Below are 24,143 nucleotides of genomic sequence, written 5' to 3'. Positions count from 1 at the left end.
GCACTTTGGGAGGCCGAGGCGGGTGGATCATGAGGCGGGTGGATCACAAGGTCAGGAGATGGAGACCATCCTGGCTAACACAGTGAAACCTCATCTCCACTAAAAATACAAAAAGAAATTTAGCTGGGCGTGGTGGTGGGCGCCTGTAGTCCCAGCTGCTCAGGAGGCTGAGGCAGGAGGATGGTGTGAACACGGGAGGCGGAGCTTGCAGTGAGCCGAGATCACGCCACTGCACTCCAGCCTGGGCCACGGAGCGAGACTCCATCTCATTAAAAAAAAAAAAAGAAAAAGAAATTAAGAATTAAGGCCGGGCGCGGTGGCTCACGCCTGTAATCCCAGCACTTTGGGAGGCCAAGGCAGGTGGATCACCTGAGGTCAAGAATTAGAGACCAGCCTGGCCAACATGGTGAAACTCCATCTCCACTAAAAATACAAAAATCAGCTGGGCACGGTGGCAGGCACCTGTAATCCCAGCTACTCAGGAGGCTGAGGCAGGAGAACCACTTGAACCCGGGAGGCAGAGGTTACAGTTAGCCGAGACTGTGCCATTGCCCTCCAGCCTGGGTGACAGAGCAAGACTCCGTCTCAAAAAATAATAAAAATAATAATAATTTTTAAAAATTACTGGTTGGGCATGGTGGCTCATGCCTGTAATCCCAACACTTTGAGAGGCCAAGGTGGGCAGATCACATGAGGCCAGGAGTTTGAGACCAGCCTGTCTCTAGTAAACCCCATCTCTACTAAAAATACAAAAATGAACCGGGCCTAGTGGTACACATCTGTAATCCCAGCTACTAAGGTGGCTGAGGCAGGAGAATCACTTGAACCTAGGAGGTGGAGGCTGCAGTGAGCATCACTGCACTCCAGCCTGGGCAACAGAGTGAAACCCTGTCTCAAAAAAAGAAAAAAAAATATTACTAGGCTGGGCACGGTGGCTCATGCCCGTAATCCCAGCCCTTTGGAGGCCGAGGCGGGCAGACCACCTGAAGTCGGGAGTTCGAGATCAGCCTGACCAACATGGAGAAACCTCGTCCATACAAAATTACAAAAAATTAGCCGGGCATGGTGGTGCATGCCTGTGATTCCAGCTACTCGGGACGCTGAGGCAGGAGAATGGCTTGAATTTGGGAGGCGGAGGTTGTGGTGAGCCGAGATCGTGCCATTGCACTCCAGCCTGGGCAACAAGAGCAAAACTCTGTCTTAAAAAAAAAAAAAAAAAAAAAAAAAAAATCACTAACAAAGTTCATAGGTATGCGTTTTTGTTTTGTTTTGTTTTTCTTTTTTTGAGACAGAGTCTCACTCTGTTGCGCCCAGGCTGGAGTGCAGTGGAGCAGTCTTGGCTCACTGCAACCTCCACCTCCCAGGTTCAAGTGATTTTCCTGCCTCAGCCTCCCAAGTAGCTGGGATTACAGGCGCCAGCCACCACGACTGGCTAATTTTTTGTGTTTTTGGTAGAGATGGGGTTTCACCATATTGGCCAGGCTGGTCTCAAACTCTCCACCTCAGGTTATCCGCCCACCTTGACCTTCCAAAGTGCTGGGATTATAGGCATGAGCCACCATGCCCAGCCTCAGGTATGGATCTTTAAAAACACACCTCAGGATCCCTTTGTAATTCATAAGCGTGATGACTGGTTTTCACGCTCATATGTGAGATGTTCCTTCCTCAAACCTATGATGACATTGTCATGTTACCAGCCGACGTGCGAAAAAAGGAAAAAAGACACACTTCTAAATAATTCATGGGTCAAAAAGTCATAAAGGAGATTAGAAGATACTTGGCATTGAATGACTATGAAATTGTGAGACATTAAAATGTGTGAGATTCATATGAGTAGTATGCAAAGGGAAATTTACAGCTCTAAATGCTCATACCGTCAGACGCGGTGGCTCATGCCTGTAATCCCAGCACTTTGGGAGGCCAAGGCAGGTGGAGCACCTGAGGTCAGGAGTTTCAGACCAGCCTAGCCAACACGGTGAAACCCTGTCTCTACTAAAAATACAAAAAAAAAAAAAAAAGTTAGCCAGCATGGTGATCGGTGCCTGTAATCCCAGCTACTTGGGAGGCTGAGGCAGGAGAATTGCTTGAACCCAGGAGCCGGAGGTTTCAGTGAGTCAAGATCGCACCACTGCACTCCAGCCTGGGCAACAGAGCAAGACTTTGTTCTCAATAAATAAATTAATAAATGCTCATACTACAAGATTAAAAAGTCTCCAGAGCTCATCATGCAACTCATGAAATTAGAAGAAGGGCCATGGCATACATTCAAAGAAAGCAGAAGATAGAAATAATAAGAGCAGAAATTAATGACATGGCAAAACTACAGGAAGAGAAAGAACTGACAAAGTCAAAGCTGGCTGTTTGAAAAAATTATAAAATAGAGGACCACAGGCAAGATTAGTAAAGGAAAAAGGAGAGCAACCACAATGAAGAAAAATATAGGGCATGAAAGAGAAATGGTCAATAATCCTTTGAAAAGATGCATAACCTCAATAGTAGACAGAGAAATGTGTTTCACTCCCACCAGATTGGTAAAAAAGTAAGGCTGAAATACTGAGTGCTGGAGAAGGCGTGGAGCCAAAAGAACTTTCATTGCGATGGGGTTGTAAGTTGGCATAGACACTTTGAAGAGCAGCTTGGCAAAATCCAGTTAAGTTGACAATACATCAACTGCAGTTCCAGGAGTATGTTCCGGAGGAACTTCCGCATATGTGTCCAGGGAGGCATGTACAAAAATGTTCTCTTTAGCATTTTTGAAATAGAAAAAAAACCTTCTAAATGTCCATCAACTGGAAAATGGATAAGTAACTTGTAATATAGCCATACAAAGCAATACCATGAAGTGGTGAAAATGTGCCAACAATGATGAATCTTAAAAACACAGTGTTAGGCCTGGTGCAGTGGCTCACGACTGTAATCCTGTTTGTAATCCTAGTACTTTGGAGGCTGAAGCAGGCAGATTGCCTGAGCTCAGGAGTTCGAGACCAGCCTGGGCAACACTATGAAAACCTGTCTCTACTAAAATACAAAAAATTAGCCGGGCATGGCGGTGTGCGCCTGTAGTCCCAGCTACTCGAGAAGCTGAGGCAGGAGAATTGCTTGAAATCAGGAGGCAGAGGTTGTAGTGAGCTGAGATTGCACCACTGCACTCCAGCCTGGGTGACAGAGCAAGACTCCATCTCCAAAAAACAAACAACAAAAAAACAAAAACAAAAACAAACCCCACAGTGTTGGGCCAATCCCTTGTAAAGCATACTCCTTAAGGAGAGTTTAGAGGATTTACGAGTAGATAAAAGTGAAGAGAACTTGCAGGCAGCAATATAGCATTTTAGAGAATCGGGAGGGATTTCCCCAGACTGGACTTGAAAACCGAGCCTTGCCTGAGGCAAAAGGAAACATCTGTGCCTCTCTATAGACTATGTATTTTTCTTTCTTTCTTTTTTTTTTTTTTTGAGGCGGAGTCTCACTCTGTCGCCCAGGCTGGAGTGCAGTGGCACAATCTTGGCTCACTGCAACCTCTGCCTCCCGGGTTCAAGTGATTCTTGTGCCTCAGCCTCCTGAGTAGCTGGGATTACAGGCATCTGCCACCATGCCCGGCTAATTTTTGTATTTTTAGTAGAGATGGGGTTGTTGGCCAGGCTGGTCTTGAACTCCTGACCTCAAGTGATCTGCGTGCCTTGGCCTCCCAAAGTGCTGGGATTAGAGGTGTGCAAGCCACCACACTCAGCTATGTATACTTTAGTGATTATTTTTCCTCAAAACATTAAATACTTAAACACTAAAGTAGTTACAATTGAAAAATTGAAAGTTAAGTGTATTAAAACTTAAAATATTACTTTACTATTATTATTTCAAATAGAGGCTAGGCATGGTGGCTTACACCTATAATCCCAGCACTTTGGGAGGCCAAGGCTGGCAGATCACTTGAGGTCAGGAGTTTGAGATCAGCCTGGCCAACATGGTGAAACCCAGTCTCCACTAAAAGTACAAAAAAAGAAAAAATCAATTAGCTGAGAATGGTGGATCACACCTGTATTCCCAGCTACTCCAGAGTCAGGCTCGAGAATCACTGGAATGCAGAAGGGGGAGGTTGCAGTGAGCCAAGATCGCGCCACTGCACTCCACCCTGGGCGACAAAAACTCTGTCTCAAAAAAAAAAAAACCCAAAAAACAAAAAAACAAAAACAAAAACAAAAAACTGATATTTAAAATAGAGACCGGGTCTTGCTTGCTTGTTGCCCAGACTGGTCTTGAACTCCTGGCCTCAAGCAGTCCTCCCTCCTCAGTCTCTGAAACTGCATGAATCACCATGCCTGGCCCACAATATTATTTTATAAAGTTTAAAGATATATGTATTTTTAAAACTTCTTTAAAAATAAATATTAAGAACATATATACAAATAGATTTTTTCTTTTGGAGACAGGGTGTGGCTGTTGCCTAGGCTGGAGTGCAGTGGTGCAATCATAGCTCACTGCAACCTCGAACTCCTGGCCTCAAGTGATCCTCCTTCCTTGCCCTCCCAAAGCTCTGGGATTACAGGTATGAGCCATTTGCACCTGGTCTGATCTAGTTTTTTAAGTATGAGAACTGAGCTGTGCTGTAAATGTGGCTTCTCTGAATTGAGATGGGCTATAGGTAGAAAATACACACTGAATTTTGAACAGAAGAATATAAAATACTTCAATAATTTTTTATATCGATGAGGTTGAGATGACAATATGTTGGAATATATTGGGTTAAATAAAAATTTGTTTCACCAGTTTATTTTTATTTTTATTTTACTTTTTTGAGATGGAGTCTCGCTCTTGTGGCCCAGGCTGGAGTACAGTGGTGCAATCTCGGCTCACTGCAACCTCCGCCTCCCAATTCAAGTGATTCTCCTGCCTCAGCCTCCTGAGTAGCTGGGATTACAGGCATGTACCACCATGCCCAGCTAATTTTTGTATTTTTAGTAGAGACGGGGTTTCACCATGTTGGTCAGGCTGGTCTCGAACTCCTGACCTCAGGTGATCTGCCTGCCTCAACCTCCCAAAGTGGGATTACAGGGGTGGGCCACCATGCCCGGCCTATTTTTAAAATTTTAAATATGTCTATGGAAATTTTTATTTTATTTTATTTTATTTATTTAATTTGAGACGGAGTCTTGCTCTGTCACCCAGTCTGGAGTGCAGTGGCCTGATCTTGGCTCACTACAAGCTCCGCCTCCCGGGTTCACACCATTCTCCTGCCTCAGCCTCCCAAGTAGCTGGGACTACACATGCCCGCCACCTCGCCCAGCTAATTTGTGTGTGTGTGTGTGTGTTTAGTAGACAGGGGGTTTCACCATGTTAGCCAGGATGGTCTCGATCTCCTGACCTTGTGATCTGCCTGCCTCAGCCTCCCAAAGTGCTGGGATTACAGGCGTGAGCCATTATGTCCGGCTGGAAAATTTTTTAATTATCCACGTGTCTCATAGCTTTGTGGGACAGCTCTAGACCCCAGGAGAGCTGCCTGCCAATCAGAACTCATTCCCCAGCCTGGCTCAGCTGGATGCCTCACAGGTCCCAAACAGTTCTGTTTTCTTGCCTCCATGCCTTTGCACCAGGGGTCTTTCCCTGGCCTACTTCCCTCCTGACCTCCCCTCTGGGCTCATGTCCTGCCTAGTAAAGCCTTCCCAGATCCCGCAGTCACACCTGAAGCGCCTGGCCCGCTCTGCATGTATGATAACTGGTGCTGCACTGGTCTTTCACCTCAACTAGACCACTAACCACGCTGACCAACATTTGAATGGAATTTCAATTCCACAAAATATTTTTCACAGCCACCATCTAGTTTTTTGTTTTGTTTTGTTTTTGTTTTGTTGTCGTTGTTGTTGTTGTTTTGAGACAGGGTCTCCCCCTGTCATCCAGGCTGGAGTGTAGTGGTGCAATCTCAGCTCACTGCAACCTCCGCCTCCCGGGTTCAACCGATTCTTGTGCCTCTGCCTCCCAAGTAGCTGGGATTACAGGCACACACCACCATGCCCAGCTAACTTTTGTATTTTTAATAGAGACAGGGTTTCACCATGTTGGCCAGGCTGGTCTCAAACTCCTGACCTCAAATGATCCACCCGATTCAGCCTCCCAAAGTGCTGGGATTATAAGCGTGAGACACCGCACCCGGCCGACCATCAAGCTTAATCCCCACAACTCTATCATATTAGACTTATGCTTATTGCTATTTCACAGATAATAAAAGCTCGGCAATGTTAAAGCACTGGGCTGAGGCCACACGGCTTGTTGAGGTCAGAACTAAGGCTTTATTATTTCTGGACCTTTAGTGGCTCAGCACAATGCCTGCTGCATAGTAGGTGCTCAAAAACTTTTTTTTTTTTTTTTTTTTTTTTGAGACAGAGTCTCACTTTGTTGCCCGAGCTGGAGTGCAGTGGCGAGATCTCAGCTCACTGCAACCTCTGCCCTCTGAGTTCAAGTGATTCTCCTGCCGCAGCCTCCCGAGTAGCTGGGATCACAGGCATCTGCCACCGCGCCTGGCTAATTTTTTGTGTTTTTAGTAGAGATGGGGTTTCACCATCTTGGCCAGGCTGGTTTTGAACTCCTGACCTCGTCATCCACCTGCCTCGGCCTCCCAAAGTGCTGGGATTACAGGCATGAACCACCATGCCCGGCTTCAAAAACTATTAACTGAGGCTGGGTGCAGTGGCTCACACCAGTAATCCCAGAGCTTTGGGAGACTGAGATGGGAGGATCCCTTGAGCCCGGGAGTAGGAGGCTGCAGTGAGCTATGGTCATGCCACTGCACTACAGCCTGGTTGACAGAGAAAGACCCCCATCTTAACAAAAAAACAAACAAACAAACAAAACTATTAATTAATGAAATCTACTTGGATGGAAAGGGGTTGTCTTGAATAGCACAGACCCCAAATATGAGTGTGAGGGAGATGTAGGTTTAAATCCTAGCCGGTGACCTCATTCAAAATACCCAGTGCCTCGGTCTTCTCATTTCTCATCTGTAAAATGGGGTTTTCTGAGTATTTAAATAAATTACTATAATACATGGAAGTGCTCATTGTTGCCATTATTATTATTCTTAGGCACATCTTCAAATGGGGCTAGGTCACCTACTCTGTGAGGTTGCTAAGAATAATATGCCTGGGCCGGGTGCAGTGGCTCACACCTGTAATCCCAGCACTTTGGGAGGCCGAGGCGGGTGGATCATGAGACCAGGAGTTTGAGGCCAGTTTGGCCAACATGGTGAAACACCATCTCCACTAAAAATACAAAAATTAGCCAGGCGTGGTGGCATGCGCCTGTAATCCCAGCTACTCAGGAAGCTGAGGCAGGAGAATCGCTTGAACCTGGGAGGTGGAGGTTGCCATGAGCTGAGATTGTGCCACTGCACTCCAGCCTGGGTGACAAAGTGAGAATCTGTCCCAGAAAAAAAAAAAGGGATCCGGGCATGGTGGCTCACACTTGTAACCCCAGCACTCTGGGAGGCTGAGGTGGGCAGATCACAAGGTCACGAGTTTGAGACCAGCCTGGCCAACATTGTGAAAGCCCGTCTCTACTAAAAATACAGAAATTAGCTGAGGGCATGGTGGCGCGCGCCTGTAATCCCAGCTACTCAGGAATCTGAGGCAGGAGAATTGGTTGAACCCAGGAGGTGGAGGTTGCAGTGAGCCAAGATTGTGCCACTGCACTCCAGCCTTGGCAACAGAGCCAGACTACATTTCAAAAAAAAAAAAAAAAAAAAAGAATAATATGACTGGAGCACTATAAGAGCTCAATAAATGTCAGTCCTTTTTATAACCCAACGACTTTAAAATTTTTAAGAGGAAGGTGCTTTTTACAATCTGCATGACCCCTGTTTATAACAGGTAGATATGGCCCTGTCTGGAAGCCAGGGGTTCTGACTCCAAAAGGGATTTCTATCTGTCCAAAGTGAAGACAGGGAGCTGGGTTTCCTATTGCTCTGTGCGTTCTGATGTTGCCTTGTTAAGACCTGCATCCAAATGCCCCTATTTCCTGCCCTTACCTACTTTGGATAATAACCATACGTGTTGGTGGCCATGCCGGGCCTAGGTGAGGCCCAAAGCCAGCCACCACCCCCCTGCAATATCCCTCTTCTAGGCTGGATTCTACATGGAGTAAGCCCTATCTTGACTGCAGGGGGCTTCATATCACCTATGTCCTTTCTTCAAGGCAGCCCAGGTTCCTCTAGGAACAGATTGAAAAACCTCTCTTCTAATCCAACGCCATCATTTTGCCATCCAGAAAACTGTCCAAGAATGGGGATGTAATTTGCCTAAGGTCACCCAACATATGAGCAGCAGAGCTGCAATTATCCACATATCCCGAGGCACAAGGCAAAACTCCTGTGCAGTAGGCATAGAGATGGCCCTATGCAGAGAAGTTGGAGATAGACACCCTTTGTGGGTTTTCTTGTTTTTTTTTGTTTTGTTTTGTTTTTGTTTTTGTTTGTTTTTTTTTTGTTTTTTTTTTTGAGACGGAGTCTTGCTCTGTCCCCCAGGCTGGAGTGCAGTGGCCACATCTCAGCTCACTGCAAGCTCCGCCTCCCGGGTTTACGCCATTCTCCTGCCTCAGCCTCCCGAGTAGCTGGGACTACAGGCACCCGCCACCTCGCCCGGCTAGTTTTTTGTATTTTTTAGTAGAGACGGGGTTTCACTGTGTTAGCCAGGGTGGTCTCGATCTCCTGACCTCGTGATCCACCCGTCTCGGCCTCCCAAAGTGCTGGGATTACAGGCTTGAGCCACCGCGCCCGGCCTTGTTTTTGTTTTTGAGGCAGAGTCTTGCTCTGTCGCCCAGGCTGGCATTCAGTGGCACGATCTCGGCTCACTGCAACTTGTGCCTCCTGGGTTCAAGCGATTCTCCTGCCTCAGCCTCCCAAGTAGCTGGGATTACAGGTGCATGCCACCACACTTGGTTAATTTTTAAATTTTTAGTTGAGACAGGGTTTTGCCATGTTAGCCAGGCTGGTAATTTTTGTTGAGTGGTGTCAAAGTCACACCTGAGCTCAGACAGAAAAAGGTGCCAGCTCACCTCTCCATCCTGGTCGCTAGGGAGTGGCAGACAGTGCAAGCCTTCCTCAGCTCCCATATCCTCACCTGGCTACTTCTGAAAGTTTCCAGCTCAGGGGGCTAAGAGGCCCCCTGCAACCCTGCTAGGAACCCCCTGCCCCATCCCCTGCCACCCAGGGACTCTCTTCCCTTGTTTCCCTTGGAAAACAGCCTCTTCCAGTCAGGAAATGGCTTACCCCATGTAGAATCCAGCCTAGAAGAGGGATGCTGGGGCTGATGGAGGCTGACTTCAGGTCTTATCTAGGCCTGGCATGGCCACCAATATGTGTGGTTATTATCCAAAGTAGGTAAGGGCAAGAAATGCAGGCATTTGGATGCAGGTCTTAACAAGCCGACATCTGACAATGGGATGCACAGAGCAACAGGAAACCCAGCTCCCTGTCTTCCCTTTGGACAGATATAAATCCCTTTTGGAGTCAGAACCTCTGGCTTCTAGACAGAGCCTTTTTCCAGGGCGAAGACTGTCTGAACATCCAGCACAGAGATGAAGCAGGAAATTAAGAAAATAACAGAATAATGGTATAAGTAATAATAGTAAAAATTATAGTAATAGTAAAAAAAAAAAGCCCATAAAATGAATTGCTATATTAACCAAGGCTAAAAAAAAAAATGTAAGCAGCCCCCCCAAAGTTAAAATAAAATTAACTGTCTGTCCCAAGAAACACTAACCACATCTACCCTCCACATATTTTGTAGGCTCCATAAACTCCTGTTTCTTTCTCCCCTGCACAGCTGCAAGGTCACAAGACAAATAAGGATAAACTGCAAACCAAGTTTTCCCAGAGATGTAAGACATGTTGCAAAAGTGTCACAACAGCCTTTATTCTTGCTTCTGTAAGCTTGCTTCCTGCTTCACATAATGCCCGCCTCAAAATGCTTAAAGGGGACTGATTTTCTTTGTCCTGGGCTCAGACTTTCAGGACACATGTCTGCTGAGCCGGTGTACACCTTAAATAAACACTTTCCTGCCCTTGTTCCGTCTCTCTGGTTCCTTAATTTCCTGCAACAGAGACAGACTTAGTGTTTGCCACAGTGAACAGTGTTCTAGTTCTGCCTCTGCCATGGCTCATCAGGTGACTTTGGGCAAGTCCCTTCAACATTCTGAGCCCCTTTTCTCATCCGTAAAATGACAGTAACAATACCTGTGCCATTCTCCTTGAGATGCCAAATGGGCTGATGACCTCCATCATAGCTTCTTACCCTGGGTCCACGGGTAGGCTTTGATGAGGGTATCGGTCCTTTCGAGGCATATTTAAGACTTTATGTCTGTGCCTGTTTTGGTTGGGGGGAGAAGGATTCACACTTTTTATCAGTGTGCCAGCAGAGTTCTGAATATTAAGAATCACTGATATGGCCGGGCGCGGTGGCTCAAGCCTGTAATCCCAGCACTTTGGGAGGCCGAGACGGGCGGATCACGAGGTCAGGAGATCGAGACCATCCTGGCTAACACGGTGAAACCCCGTCTCTATTAAGAAATACAAAAAACTAGCCGGGCGAGGTGGCGGGCGCCTGTAGTCCCAGCTACTCGGGAGGCTGAGGCCGGAGAATGGCGTAAACCCGGGAGGCGGAGCTTGCAGTGAGCTGAGATCCGGCCACTGCACTCCAGCCTGGGTGACAGAGCGAGACTCCGTCTCAAAAAAAAAAAAAAAAAAAAAAAAAAAATCACTGATGCATGCAAAAACATTTTGTGATCTGATGCTGTACAGATGTAAGAGGAAAAGAGAAGCAGGAATCTTTCTGAACCTATTCTGGGTTGTCTGATTAAAAAAGAAAAAAGGCCAAGGGCGGTGACTCACGCCTGTAATCCCAGCACTTCGGGAGGCTGAGGCGGGCAGATCACTTGAGGTCAGAAGTTAGAAAAGACCAGCCCGCCCAACATGGTGAAACCCCATCTCTACTAAAAATACGAAAAGTAGCTGGGAGTGGTGGCAGGTGCCTGTAATCCCAGCTACTCAGGAAGCATGAGAATCACTTGAACCCAGGAGGCAGAGGTTGCAGTGAGTTGAGATTGCGCCACTGCACTCCAGCCTGGGCAACAGAGCCAGATTCAGTCTCAAAAAAAAAAAAAAAAGAAGAAAACAAAAGTGAACCACCATGACCAAGTGCTTTCTTCACCTAACAAAAATACCACTGTTCAGAAACCACATGGCACTTCCCACAGGGAGCATCCATGGTGGGGTTGGTGTTACCGGCTGTAGCCTAGAGCCTGGCTCATACTGAGCATCTGGGAAGGGAACCTTGGGACCTGAGAAACTGCTCAGAAAAGGTGTGCCTGGGGGTTTTTCTGACCTGAAGTGAAAGCTTGAAGTGAAAGAAGCCACAGTAGCAGCTGGCCTCACGTTGCTGCTATATTTAAATCTCTCAGAGCTGGAGGCAAGGAGGAGAATGATGTCCTGCCTGTGGCTACACACCTACAGTGAGAAGCTGAGATTTGATGCCACAAGCCTCATCATTTTTATCCCCAAATGGGAGTAGGGAGGCCTAGGTTCTTTGCCTTGTCCTGCTACTGAGTGACTTTGGGCAGGTCCCTTTTCCTAGCTAAGGCCTTTCTTTTCTTTCTTTAATTTTTATTTTAAAAATATAAATAGGGTCTTGCTATGTTGCTCAGGCTGGTCTCAGACTCCTGGCCTCAAGCAGTCCTTGCACCTCAGCCTCCCAAAATGTTGGGATTATAGACATGAGCCACCTTGCCTGACCATCTGGGCCTTTCTTTTCTCGTCTTCAAAGCAGTTGGATTGATGGGGGTGATTCCCAAGGTCTCCTCCAGGAAACTTAGCATGTTGGATCACAATGTCACAGGTTTGGGAACCAGACCTTCCTGGATTAAAATCCAGCTCTTCAACTTTCAGGCTGTGTGACCTTGGGCAAGTTACTGCACCTCTCTGAGCTTCTGTTTCATTCATTTGTAAACTGGGAGAAATACTATCCATATCACATTATTATACAGATTAATGATAGAAGTTTACCAAATTCATGGCACTGTACCTGGTTTACAGTAGGTATCGAATCAAAGGCAGGAGATGCTTAATAGAGTTAGTTTATAGGATTCTTACAGGATTCTGTGCCAGGCATGGAGGCTCATGCCTGTAATCCCAGCACTTTGGAAGGCAGACAGGTGGATCACTTGAGCCCAGGAGTTCGAGACCAGTCTGGCCAACATGGTAAAACCCTGTCTCTACAAAAAATACAAAAATTAGCTGGGCACAGTGGTGCATGTCTGTAGTCCCAGCCACTGGGGGGACTAAGGCAGGAGAATCACTTGAGCCCAGGAAGTCAAGGCTGCAGTGAGCAGTGATTGTGCCACTGTGCTCTAGCCTCGGCTACAGAGTGAGACCCTGTCTCAAAAAAAAAAAAAAGAAGAAGAAGAAGAAAAAAAAAAGGATTCTGTCCTCCAGTCATGCCTGACCTTTGCCTGAGAGCTGAGGCAGATAGAACCATCCCTACTTATTCTCGGCTGACACTTTGCCACCACTGAAGACAAACCACCACATTTTGGAAAACTTGTTCAACCTGCAAGAATGATCCATCAGAAACAGACCCGCTGGGCGAGGTGGTTCATGCCTATAATCCCAGCACTTTGGGAGGCCGAGGCGGGCAGATCACCTGAGGTCAGGAGTTTGAGACCAGACTGGCCAACATGGTGAAACCCCATCTCTATTAAAAATACAAAATAAGCAGGGTGTGGTGGTGCACTCCTGTAATCCCAGCTACTCGGGCGGCAGAGGCAGGAGAATTGCTTGAATCCAGGAGGCGGAGGTTGCAGTCAGCCGAGATCACACCACTGCACTCCAGCCTGGGCAACAAGAGTGAGACTCTGTCTCAAAAAAAAAGAAAAAAAAGAAATAGACCAAAGTGACCCTCTTGACCTGCTCCCGAGCTGGCTGTGCCCCCGCTGCTGTGTTCAGCCATGGGGCTTTCCTTCCACATTTCTTCTCCTAGTCCCCCCTCTGTTCTTCTTCTTCTTCTTCTTCTTTTTTTGATACAGATTGTTGTTCTGTTGCCCAGGCTAGAGTGCAGTGGTGTGATCTCAGCTCACTGCAACCTCAACTTCCCAGGTTCAAGTGATTCTCATGCCTCAGCCACCCAAGTAGCTGGGATTACAGGCGTGGGCCACCACACCTGGATAATTTTTGTATTTTTAGTAGAGACAGGGTTTCACCATGTTGGCCAGCCTGGTCTGGAACTCCTGACTTCATGTGATCTGCCCACCTCCCAGAGTGCTGAGATTACAGGTGTGAGCCACAGCGCCTGGCCTCCCTCTGTTCTTTGTAGCCCTTGATTGCAGTTGCAATAAAGTTTTCTGGAGTTTGGGACTGTAGACTGTGGGTTTTTTTGACCAAATCTTTTGTGTGTGTGTGTGTGTGTGTGTGTGTGTGTGTGTGTGAACCTATGAATTATATTGAAAGCCCAAATCAGCCAGGCATGGTGGCTCACACCGTAATCCCACCACTTTGGGAGGCTGAGGCAGGCAGATCACCTGAGGTCAAGAGTTCGAGACCAGCCTGGCCAACATGGTGAAAATCCACCCCGACTAAAAATACAAAAGTTGGCCAAGTGTGGTGGTGGGTGCCTGTAATCCCAGCTACTTGGGAGGCTGAGGCAGGAGAATTGCTTGAATCCGGGAGGCAGAGGTTGCAGTGAACTGAGATCGCACCACTGCACTCCAGTCTGGGCAACAGGACCAAAACTCCGTCTCAAAAAGAAAAAAAAGAAAGCCCAAATCTTACCTCTTTTTTACTCTTTTTATAACTACTTTGATGTCAAAACCCACCTCCTCCAAGAAGCGTTCTCTGGTGTCCCCTTGTTCTTACTGCACAGACCAGTGTCTACCTTGTATTATTTGTGTCCGTTCCACATCTTGCTTCCTGGACTGTGAGCTCCTAGTCTTGAGAGCAGTATCTGGGTCTGGGAGTACAGTCATCTTTGTATCCCACTTGCCCAAAAAAGTGTCTCCTAGCAAAGTGGTAGCCCCACAGTGGACTCTCAGTGGAGGTCTTTTGATGAGGAGCCAGAGCTGAGCAGAGCGGTCTTGGGGAGCCGGAACTCAGCCTAGCCAGGCAAGGCAATTTGATGGCCTCAAGCTTCCACTCCTCAATCCCAAGCCCATGGCAGACACTTCTCACCACTCCAAGTCCTCCTGTCCCCTGAGCCTCACAGTACTTCTCACCCTAGTGCTCCTGGCCCGGAGAAGCAGACTTGCAGAAAGAGGTTGGAACCACAAGCAGCAGCCCTGAAGCAGAGTGTGAACTAGAAGGATGGTGCCTGCCCGGGCTCTTGACCTTGTGAACAGACCACCAGGACAGTCACTTCTAAAATGGGTTTGGCAGGGGAGGTGGGACAGCACTGGGCAGGGAAGGAACTTAAAATCTCTCTAGTGATATAGGTCCCAGGAGAGGTTTATTGATATAAGGCAAAATATGGAAGCTTTCCTAGAGGAGAGATGAAAAGGGCTGGCAAAGGAGTTGTTCCCGAGTCAATTCCTTTAATAAATTCCTCCTGGGGTTTCCAGCACCTGAACTGGCATGAAGCCTGGCACAAAGTAAGCACTTACATATTTAAAATGGATTTGTAGAATCAATGAACGTCTATTAGGAGAAAAGCAGGCTTCTTCAGACCCACTTCTGTGCTGCTTTTTCCGTCGGCTGCCAGCAAGCCCAGAGCTAAATGCAATGTGGAAGTGCAGTCACGGGGCCATTCAAGGTTGGTTCCTGATTTATTTATTACTCCTTTTCGTGGTTTCTAATGCTTTGCTTTTATTTTAACTGCCCCAATTTAAAATGTAGCCACCTCTAGTCTTTTTAGGAAGAATATGTAGGCCGGGCGCCATGGCTCATGCTGTAATCGCAGCACTTTGGGAGGCCAAGGCAGGCGGATCATTTGAGGTCAGGAGTTAGAGACCAGCCTGGCCAACATGGTGAAACCCTGTCTCTACTAAAACTACAAAAATCAGCCAGGAGTGGTGGTGGGTGCCTGTAATCCCAGCTACTCGAGAGGCTGAGGCAGGAGAATCACTTGACCCCGGGAGATGGAGGTTGCAGCGAGCAGAGATCGGGTCGCGCCATTGCACCCCAGCCTGGGCGACAGAGGGAGACTGTCACACGCACACACACACACAGGGAAATAATGTGTAATGTATAGGTTAAGAGCAAAGGATTGTTATTAAGGTCTTCTATCTATAGTTCCTTTCTCAAATGTCTATGGGTTATCAGAGAAACTCAGTCTTCCCTGTGGGGCTGAAGGATCCCATCCCCAGCCTGCTGTCCACTCACCAATCATCACCCCCACCCAGGCTGTCTAGATTCACTCAGTCTCCCTGGACCTTTCCTGGACCTTCCTTCTGCATCGTCATCTCTAGCCTCTCTCCTGGACAGAGTTAAGCTAAACGATGTCTGAGGCCTCTTTCCACTTTAGTCAAGGTTAAGTGCCACAGCTTTAGAAGGAAACATCACTGAGTTCAAATCTCAGGTCAGCCACTGGTAGGCTGTGTGACCTTGGGGAAAGTTACTCAAACTCTCTGAGCTTCAGTTTCTTCCTCTGTAAATGGGGAAACTAATCCCTATGTTCCGTATGTGCAGATTAAATAATTATTTAAAAATAATTTAAGCAGGAGCTTGGCTGCCTGATTGAACTATCAGGAGTGGTGGATGTGGTGGAAAGAAAAGGGTCCGGAGTTCGGAATCTCAGGTGCTCAGGGTTTGAACCCCGGCTCTGGCACCAGCTGGCTCTATCTGGAAGCCACCTACTCTCTCTTGTTCCAGTATTGCCATCTGAAAAGAAGACTTGGGGATAACCATGAGTGCTTGGCACTGTGCTAGTACTTTCTACACATTATCTCATTTAAATCTCAAAACAAGCCTTCAAGAATCTTATTGTTATTATTTTCCATATTTTATAGATGAAGAAATTGGGGCTCAGGAATGTTAAGAAACTTTCTGGGGGCTGGGTACCGTGGCTCATACCTGTAGTCCCAGCACTTTGGGAGGCTGAGGTGGGCAGATCACCTGAGCCCAGGACTTAGAGACCAGCCTGGGTAATGTGAAACTCCATGTCTACAAAAAATACAAAAATTAGCTGGGCGTGGTGTTGTGTGCCTGTAGTCCCAGTCACTCAGGAAGCTGAGGTGGGGGATCGCTGGAGCCCAGGAGATTGAAGCTGCAGTGAGCCATGATTGCACCACTGCACTCCAGCCTAGGTGACAGAGCAAGACCCTGTCTCAAATTTAAAAAAAGAAGAAGAAAGAGACTGGGCACAGTGGCTCACGCCTGTAATCCCAGTACTTTGGGAGGCCGAGGCAGGCGGATCACCTGAGGTCAGGAGTTCAAGACCAGCCTGACCAACATGGGGAAACTTCATCTCTACAGTAAAAAATACAAAAGTAGCTGGGCATGGTGGCTCGCCTGTAATCCCAGCTACGCGGGAGGCTGAGGCAGGAGAATCACTTGAACTTGGGAGGTGGAGGTTGCAGTGAGCTGAGATCATGCACTGCAGCCTGGGCAACAAAAGTGAAACTCTGTCTCAAAAAAAAAAAAAAGAAAAGAAAAAAATGAAAGAAGAAAGAAAGAAGGAAGGAAGGAGGGAAGGAAGGAAGGAAGGAAGGAAAAGAAACTTGGCCAGGTGCAGTGGCTAACACCTGTAATCCCAGCACTTTGGAAGGCCAAGGAGGGTGGATCACTTGAGGTCAGGAGTTCGAGACCAGCCTGGCCAACACGGTGAAACCCCATCTCTATTCTAAATTTTAAAAAATCAGCCAGGCAGCAGAATCACTTGAACCTGGGAAGCAGAGGCTGCAGTGAGCCAAGATCCTGACACTGCACTCCAGCCTGGGCAACAGAGTGAAACTCTGTCTCAAAAAAAAGGAAGAAAGAAAGAAAGAAACTTGCTGGGGACATCGGGAATCCATGCTCTTGTCCATTTCTTTGAAAGCCTAGGATCCCATCCAGTTGCTTTGCTTTCTCTCCTCCCATCTCCAAACAAATACTTGGTAAATTAACTGACTAATTAGAAATCTGCAACACTGCCGGGCACAGTGGCTCATGCGTGTAATCCCAGCACTTTGGGAGGCTGAGGCAGGCGGATCACCTGAGGTCAGGAGTTTGAGACCAGCCTGTCCAACATGGCAAAACCCCGTCTCTACTAAAAATACAAAAAAATTAGCCAGGCATGGTGGCATGTGCCTATAATCCCAGCTACTTGGGAGGCTGAGGCAGGAGAATTGCTTGAACCTGGGAGGTGGAGGTTGCAGTGACCCACGGTCACGCCACTGCACTCCAGCCTGGGTGACAGAGCAAAACTCCATCTCAAAAAAAAAAAAAAAAAGAAAAGAAAAAAAAGAAATCTGCCAACAGGACAGTTTTGTTGAGTCTTTTTCAAATATCTTCTTCCTCTTTCGGCCGGGTGCGGTGGCTCACGCCTGTAATCCCAGCACTTTGGGAGGCCGAGACAGGCGGATCACAAGGTCAGGAGATCAAGGCCATCCTGGCTAACACGGTGAAACCCCGTCTCTACTAAAAAATACAAAAAACTAGCCGGGAGAGGTGGCAGGCGCCTGTAGTCCCAGCTACTCGGGAGGCTGAGGCAGGAGAATAGCGTGAACCTGGGAGGCGGAGCTTGCAGTGAGCTGAGATCCGGCCACTGCACTCCAGCCTGGGCGACAGAGCGAGACTCTGTCACAAAAAAACAAAAAACAAAAAACAAAAACATCTTCTTCTTCTTTCAATTATCTTATACTTCAGCAACTTCTCTTTTAGAGAATGGACTAATAATGCTCACATTCATAACATACTTGACAACTTACACAGCCTGGGAAGGCTCACAGCTATTATGTGAGGCAGGTTTTGCTCAACTATTCCATGAGCAAATAGATTCAGAGGTGGCAAGTCATTTGCCCAAAAACCCATAGCAAGTGGCAGACAAAGCCAGGACTTGAGTTCTTTTTTCTTTTTTTTTTCTGGAGACAGAGTCTTGCTCTGTAACCAGGCTGGAGTGCAGTGGCGCGATCTCGGCTCACTGCAACCTCCGCATCCTGGATTCAAGAGATTCTCCTGCCTCAGCCTCCCGAATAGCTGGGACTACAGGTGCACACCACCACACTCAACTAATTTTTTGTATTTTTAGTAGAGACGGGGTTTTTAATGTTGGCCAGGATGGTCTCGATTCCTCGACCTCGTGATCCCCCCCTTCTCAGCCTCCTAAAGTGCTGGGATTACAGCGTGAGCCACCACGCCCAGCCAACACTTGAATCCTCGTGTCATGAGGTCAGATTGGTAAAGAGGCAGGATTGAATGCATGACTCTGCACAGGGCGAGGGGCCCTGACACCACGCACAATCTTTTGTCTTTATTTCCAGGGACAAATCCCATCTCTTTTCTCTCTCTTTTTGACTTTGTCTTTTTCTGACCATTTCTTCTCAGTAATGCCTTCATTGCTACCATTAGCTGTCCCTGAGTTATTGTTATTACTATTTCCTTTTTGTAGAGATGGGGTCTCACTATTTTGCCCAGGCTGGTCTCAAACTCCTGGCCTTAAGTGATCCTCCCAAAGTTCATGTTCAGATTACGGGCATGAGCCACCATGCCCTGCCAGGCCCTAGACTTTAGTCCTTTCCCCACCTTCCTGGTGGAGTCCGGACCTTCTCACCCACAAGGATTTGCCCATCAGGCTTTTGGGCTTTGGAGTCAGATAGCACTGAGTTCCAATCTTGCCTCTGCCAAGTATTATTAGCTTTTTGCTCTCAAGTAAAGCCACTCACTTCATTCATCTCTTTCACTCAGTTTCCTCATCTGTAAAACAGGAGTAACAAGTAGTACTTGTCTCAACAGTGGTGGGGAGGCATGAAGACTAATTGAGTTAGCTCAGGCCTGATACAGTGTCTGCCACACACTAAGCCCTCCATGAATGGCTTATATAGCTTATATAGATGCTATATATGTGTACACATTAGAGCTTTTTCCTCACTTTCTCAAGTTCTTTGCTAGTTGGTAACCAATGAGAATTGTCATCTTCGTTGTGCCCTTGGGCTGGTCGGGGGAGTGTCAAAGAGGGAGGTGAGAGGCAGGAGGGAAGGGTGGGACAGGAAAGCAGAGGGGGAAGACCCTGTCTCCGCTCAGAACTTTTAGAGATGTAAGAACAGGGAACTGAGATTGTGCCAGGGAGCACCTGCCAGCTTGCCGTCATGACGAGAGCCCTGGATCAAGGAGATACGAAGGATGCTGGTTCTAGTCCCAGGTGGAACTTGATGGCTGTGTAACCTCAGGCACAAGAACCTCCTTCTCAGTAGGTTCATCTGCACCAGCAGTGGGTTTTTTGTTTGTTTGCTTGGTCTTTTTTTTATATTATTATTTTTATTTTTTTTATTTTTTTCAGAGTCTTGCTCTGTCACCCAGGCTGGAGGCTGGAATACAGTGGCAAGATCTCGGCTCACTGCAGCCGCCTCCTCCCAGCTTCAAGCAATTTTCCTGCCTCAGCCTCCCAAGTAGCTGGAATGACAGGTGCCTGCCACCATTTTTCTATTTTTAGTAGAGATGGGGTTTCACTATTTTGGCCAGGCTGGTTTTGAACTCCTGACCTCAGGTGATCCACCTGCCTTGGCCTCCCATAGTGCTGGAATTACAGGTGTGAGCCACTGCACCCTGCCTGGAGTGGTTTTTTGATGAGATCTCAAAAGGTCCTTCCAACATGGAAGTTATGCAATTAATCACACGGGGCAGAAAATGGGGGTGTTGTCAGATTGCGAAAGAGATGGCGTGAGAAAGGCAGATCATGAAAGCCTGGAGCAGCAGTTCTCAAACTTCGTGGTCTCAGTGACCCTTTACTGTCTTAAAAGTTACCTGGCAATAAAGAGCTTTTGTTGATGTAGGTTACACCTATTAGTACTTGCTGTATTAGAGACTGAAACTGAGAACTTAAAAAAAATTAATAATCCTATTGCATGTCAATAGAAAAATTTTTTTTTTTTTTTTGAGACGGAGTCTCACTCTGGCTGGAGTAGTCCCACTCTCACCCAGGCTGGAGTGCAGTGGTGCGATCTCGGCTCACTGCAAACTCTGCCTCCCAGTTTCAAGCCATTCTTCCACCTCAGCCTTCCGAGTAGCTGGGACTACAGGTGCGTGCCACCATACGCCGCTAATTTTTGTATTTTTAGTAGAGACAGGGTTTCACCATGTTGGCTAGGCTGGTCTTGAACTCCTGACCTTGTGATCCACCTGCCTTAGCCTCCCAAAGTGCTGGGATTATAGGCATGAGCCACCTCACCTGCCCTGAAATAACATATTTTTAAATGAAAATAACTTTTTCTGGCAAATCTCTTTAATTGTCTGGTTTATGAGAAGGCAGCTGGATTCTTATCTCCACTTCATGCAAACTGTTGCAATATGTTCTTGTGGTTAAACTATGTGAAGAAAATAAATTTGCCACTCTCTCCTGAGTTCTTCCTTTGTGGTAGGCACTGTGAAAGGCCTTTTACAAGCACTGTGTCCTTTTCTGTTATTGTTCAAATCTATACCATTTTTATTTTTTTATTTTTTTTTTTGTTTGTTTTTGAGATGGAGTCTCACTCTGTCACCCAGCCTGGAGTGCAGTGGCAAAATCTTGGCTCACTGCAAGCTCTGCCTCCCGGGTTCACGCCATTCTCCTGCCTCAGCTTCCCAAGTAGCTGGGACTACAGGCACCCACCACCACGCCTGGCTAATTTTTATTTTTTATTTTTTTGTATTTTTAGTAGAGACGGGGTTTCACTGTGTTAGCCAGGATGGTCTTGATCTCCTGACCTTGTGGTCCGCCCACCTCAGCCTCCAAAGTGCTGGGATTACAGGCGTGAGCCACTGTGCCCAGCCTTTTTTTTTTTTTTTTTCTTTTTTTTAGACAGAGTCTTGCTCTGCTGCCCAGGCTGGAGTACAGTGGCGTAATCTCAGCTCACTGCAGCCTCCACCTCCCGGGTTCAAGTGATTTTCCTGCCTCAGCCTCCCGAGTAGCTGGGATTACAGATGTGCACCACCATGCCCAGCTAATTTTGTATTTATAGTAGAGAAAGGGTTTCGCCATGTTGGCCAGGCTGGTCTCCAACTCCTGACCTCAGGTGATCCAATCGCCTCCACCTACCAAAATGCTGGGATAACAGGCATGAGCCACCGCACCTGGCCCGTACTATATATTATTTTTAAATGTTTTCATTCTATTTTCGATGGACAAATAATAATTGTATATATTTATTGTCAGGCCTCTGAGCCCAAGCCAAGCCATCGCATCCCCTGTGACTTGCACGTATACACCCAGATGGCCTGAAGTAACTGAAGAATCACAAAAGAAGTGCAAATGCCCTGCCTCGCCTTAACCGATGACATTCCACCACAAAAGAAGTGAAAATGGCCCGTCCTTGCCTTAAGCGATGATATTATCTTGTGAAATTCCTTTTCCTGGCTCATCCTGGCTCAAAAAGCTCCCCCACTGAGCACCTTGTGACCCCCACTCCTGCCCGCCAGAGAACAACCCCCCTTTGACTGTAATTTTCCTTTACCTACCCAAATCCTATAAAACGGCCCCACCCTTATCTCCCTTCGCTGACTCTCTTTTCAGGCAGCCCGCCTGCACCCAGGTGAAATAAACAGCCATGTTGCTCACACAAAGCCTGTTCGGTGGTCTCTTCACAGGGACGAGCATGACATTTATGGAATACAATGTGATGTTATGATACATGTATCAAAATTGCTAAAAGAGTAGATTTTAAATGTTGTTACCACAAAGAAATGCACTGTCTCCTTTATCCTCCAAACTGCCCTTGGAGATAGACTGTCTCATTTTCACTATCTTATCTATGAGGAACCAGAGGCTTAGCTAGATGGATTTGCCAAGGTCACAAAGTTTGTAAATGGCAGAGTCAGAATTCAAACTCATATACCTGATGCCAGACCCTGTCCACAGAAGTTGGGCAGCCTAGATGTGAAACCACCTTTGCAAAATTATGACTGAGACAGTGAAAGAGATCTAACCTAACCAACTCTATCTTGCTTCTAATCTCCAAGCTGTCCTTGTTCATTCCTGGGCGTAGGCTGAACTAACTTTGGGAGAAACTTTGTTTAAAACTAAGAGGATAACAGCCCTTTCCCAAAGTACACCTCGTTCTTGCCTGGGGACTAGATTGCCTTTGTAGGACTAACATTAGCCACAAGATTAGAAATTATGGTTTAGGGTCTGGTGTGGTGGCGTTGCCTGTAATCCCAGCACTGAGGCTGGTGGATCACTTGAGGTCAGGAGTTAAGACCAGCCTGGCCAACATGGTGAAACTCTGTCTCTACTAAAAATACAAAAGTTAGCCAGGTGTGGTGGTGCACGCTTGAACCTGGGAGGTGGAGGGTGCAGTGAGCGGAGATTGTGTTGCTGCACTCCAGCCTGTGCACAGAGGGGTCTCAGTCTAAAAAAAAAAAAAAGAGAGAGAAGGAAAGAGAAAGAAAGAAAGAAAGAGAGAGAGAGAAAGAAAAAAAAAAGAAAAGAAAGAAAGAAAAAAAGAAAGAAAACAAACTATGGTTTAGGAGTCATGCAGCTGGAGGCTACAAGATTCTGACCCTCCCTAAACTGCTCCTACGATCAGAGCTTGAGATATTTTGCAGACCCTGCACTTGATGGATCAACTGGCCCCACCCAAATCCATAATCCGGCTCATCTGATCTTGCAGCCCCCACCCAGGAACTGACTCAGAGCAAGAGGACAGCTTCGACTCCCTGTGATTTCATCCCTGGCCAATCAGCATTCCTGGCTCACTGGCTCCCCGCAAACAACCAAATTGTCCTTAAAAACTCTGATCCTCGAATGCTGGGGGAGACTGATTTGAGTAATAATAAAATTCCGGTCTCCCGCACAGCCAGCTCTGCGTAAATTACTCTTTCTCTATTGCAATTCTCCTGTCTCAATGAATTGGCTCTGTCTAGGTGGCAGGCAAGGTGAACCCCTAGGGGCTTACAGACAGAAGGGCACGGGGTCTGTCTTATACCTCCGGGCAACCATCTCTTCCCTGATCTCATTTTTTTTTTTTTTTGAGACAGAGTTTCACTCTTGTTACCCAGGCTGGGATGTAGTGGTATGATCTCAGCTCACTGAAACCTCCGCCTCCCAGGTTCAAGCAATTCTCTTGCCTCAGCCTCCCAAGTAGCTGGGATTACAGGCATATGCCACCATGCCCGGCCAAGTTTGCATTTTTAGTAGAAATGGGGTTTCTCCATGTTGATCAGGCTGGTCTTGAACTCCTGACCTCAGGTGATCCGCCCGCCTTGGCCTCCCAAAGTGCTGGGATTACAGGCATGAGCCACCGCGCCCGGCCTCCCTGATCTTATTTTTATCCTTCCCACCTTGGACCATTTTATTGAGCCATGCTTCCGGCAACCAAATTGTCCTTAAAAACTCTGATCCTCAAATGCTGGGGGAGACTGATTTGAGTAATAGGACACTAGAATGGTCGCTCCACGGGAGTGAGGTGAGGGCTTACTCTCTGTTTTGTTCACCCCTGTATCTTTTTTTTTTTTTCTTTTTTTTTGAGACGGAGTCTCACGCTGTTGCCCAGGCTGGAGTGCAGTGGCGCGATCTCAGCTCACTGCAAGCTCCGCCTCCCGGGTTCCCGCCATTCTTCTGCCTCAGCCTCCTGAGTAGCTGGGACTACAGGCGCCCGCCACCGCGCCCGGCTAATTTTTTGTATTTTTAGTAGAGACGGGGTTTCACTGTGGTCTCGATCTCCTGACCTTGTGATCCGCCCGCCTCGGCCTCCCAAAGTGCTGGGATTACAGGCTTGAGCCACCGCACCCGGCCTCACCCCTGTATCTTAAGTGCAGCTGCCTCACCCATGGTCACTGCTCAGTAACTTTGTTTGTTTGTTTATTTATTTATTTATTTATTTATTTAATATTTTTTAATTTTTGGCAAGCTTTATTACAGAAGTCCATTATTTTAAGTGACTTTTTGCCAATTTTAAATGTGTAAGGAAGGTCTAAAGTGAAGCTTGGAACCACTTAGTATCCAAGAGCGTGGCAGGAACATCCAACCCCTCAAAGCAGGTGGCATGGGTGCCACTGGGAGGGGATCTGGGGC

At 47.1% G+C, this 24,143-nt stretch overlaps 1 protein-coding gene and 1 non-coding gene across 4 annotated transcripts in view; one reads left to right on the top strand and one right to left on the bottom strand.

The window, feature by feature from the left end:
• LOC105494438 (cannabinoid receptor 2) overlaps positions 1-24,143 on the bottom strand; it is a 49,216-nt gene that overhangs the window by 11,373 nt on the left and 13,700 nt on the right. Inside the window, exon 1 of one of the 3 annotated variants that reach the window (XM_011762842.3) lies at positions 9,251-10,427. The exons of the other annotated variants lie outside the window; for them this stretch is intronic. The gene's annotated coding sequence lies outside the window, so the exon portion shown is untranslated. Of the gene's footprint in view, positions 1-9,250; positions 10,428-24,143 lie in introns of those variants that run through there. 3 annotated transcript variants of the gene reach the window in all.
• Positions 1,603-1,703, top strand: LOC112429069 (small nucleolar RNA U13). Its single transcript, XR_003021200.1, has one exon. It is a non-coding gene; the product is annotated as a small nucleolar RNA U13 (small nucleolar RNA).

The sequence above is a fragment of the Macaca nemestrina genome, chromosome 1, assembly GCF_043159975.1.
Source record: "Macaca nemestrina isolate mMacNem1 chromosome 1, mMacNem.hap1, whole genome shotgun sequence".
In the NCBI taxonomy this organism is placed as follows: Eukaryota; Metazoa; Chordata; class Mammalia; order Primates; family Cercopithecidae; genus Macaca; species Macaca nemestrina.
Note: the sequence above shows the minus strand (reverse complement) of the source record. Positions and strands in the feature narration are given on the sequence as shown.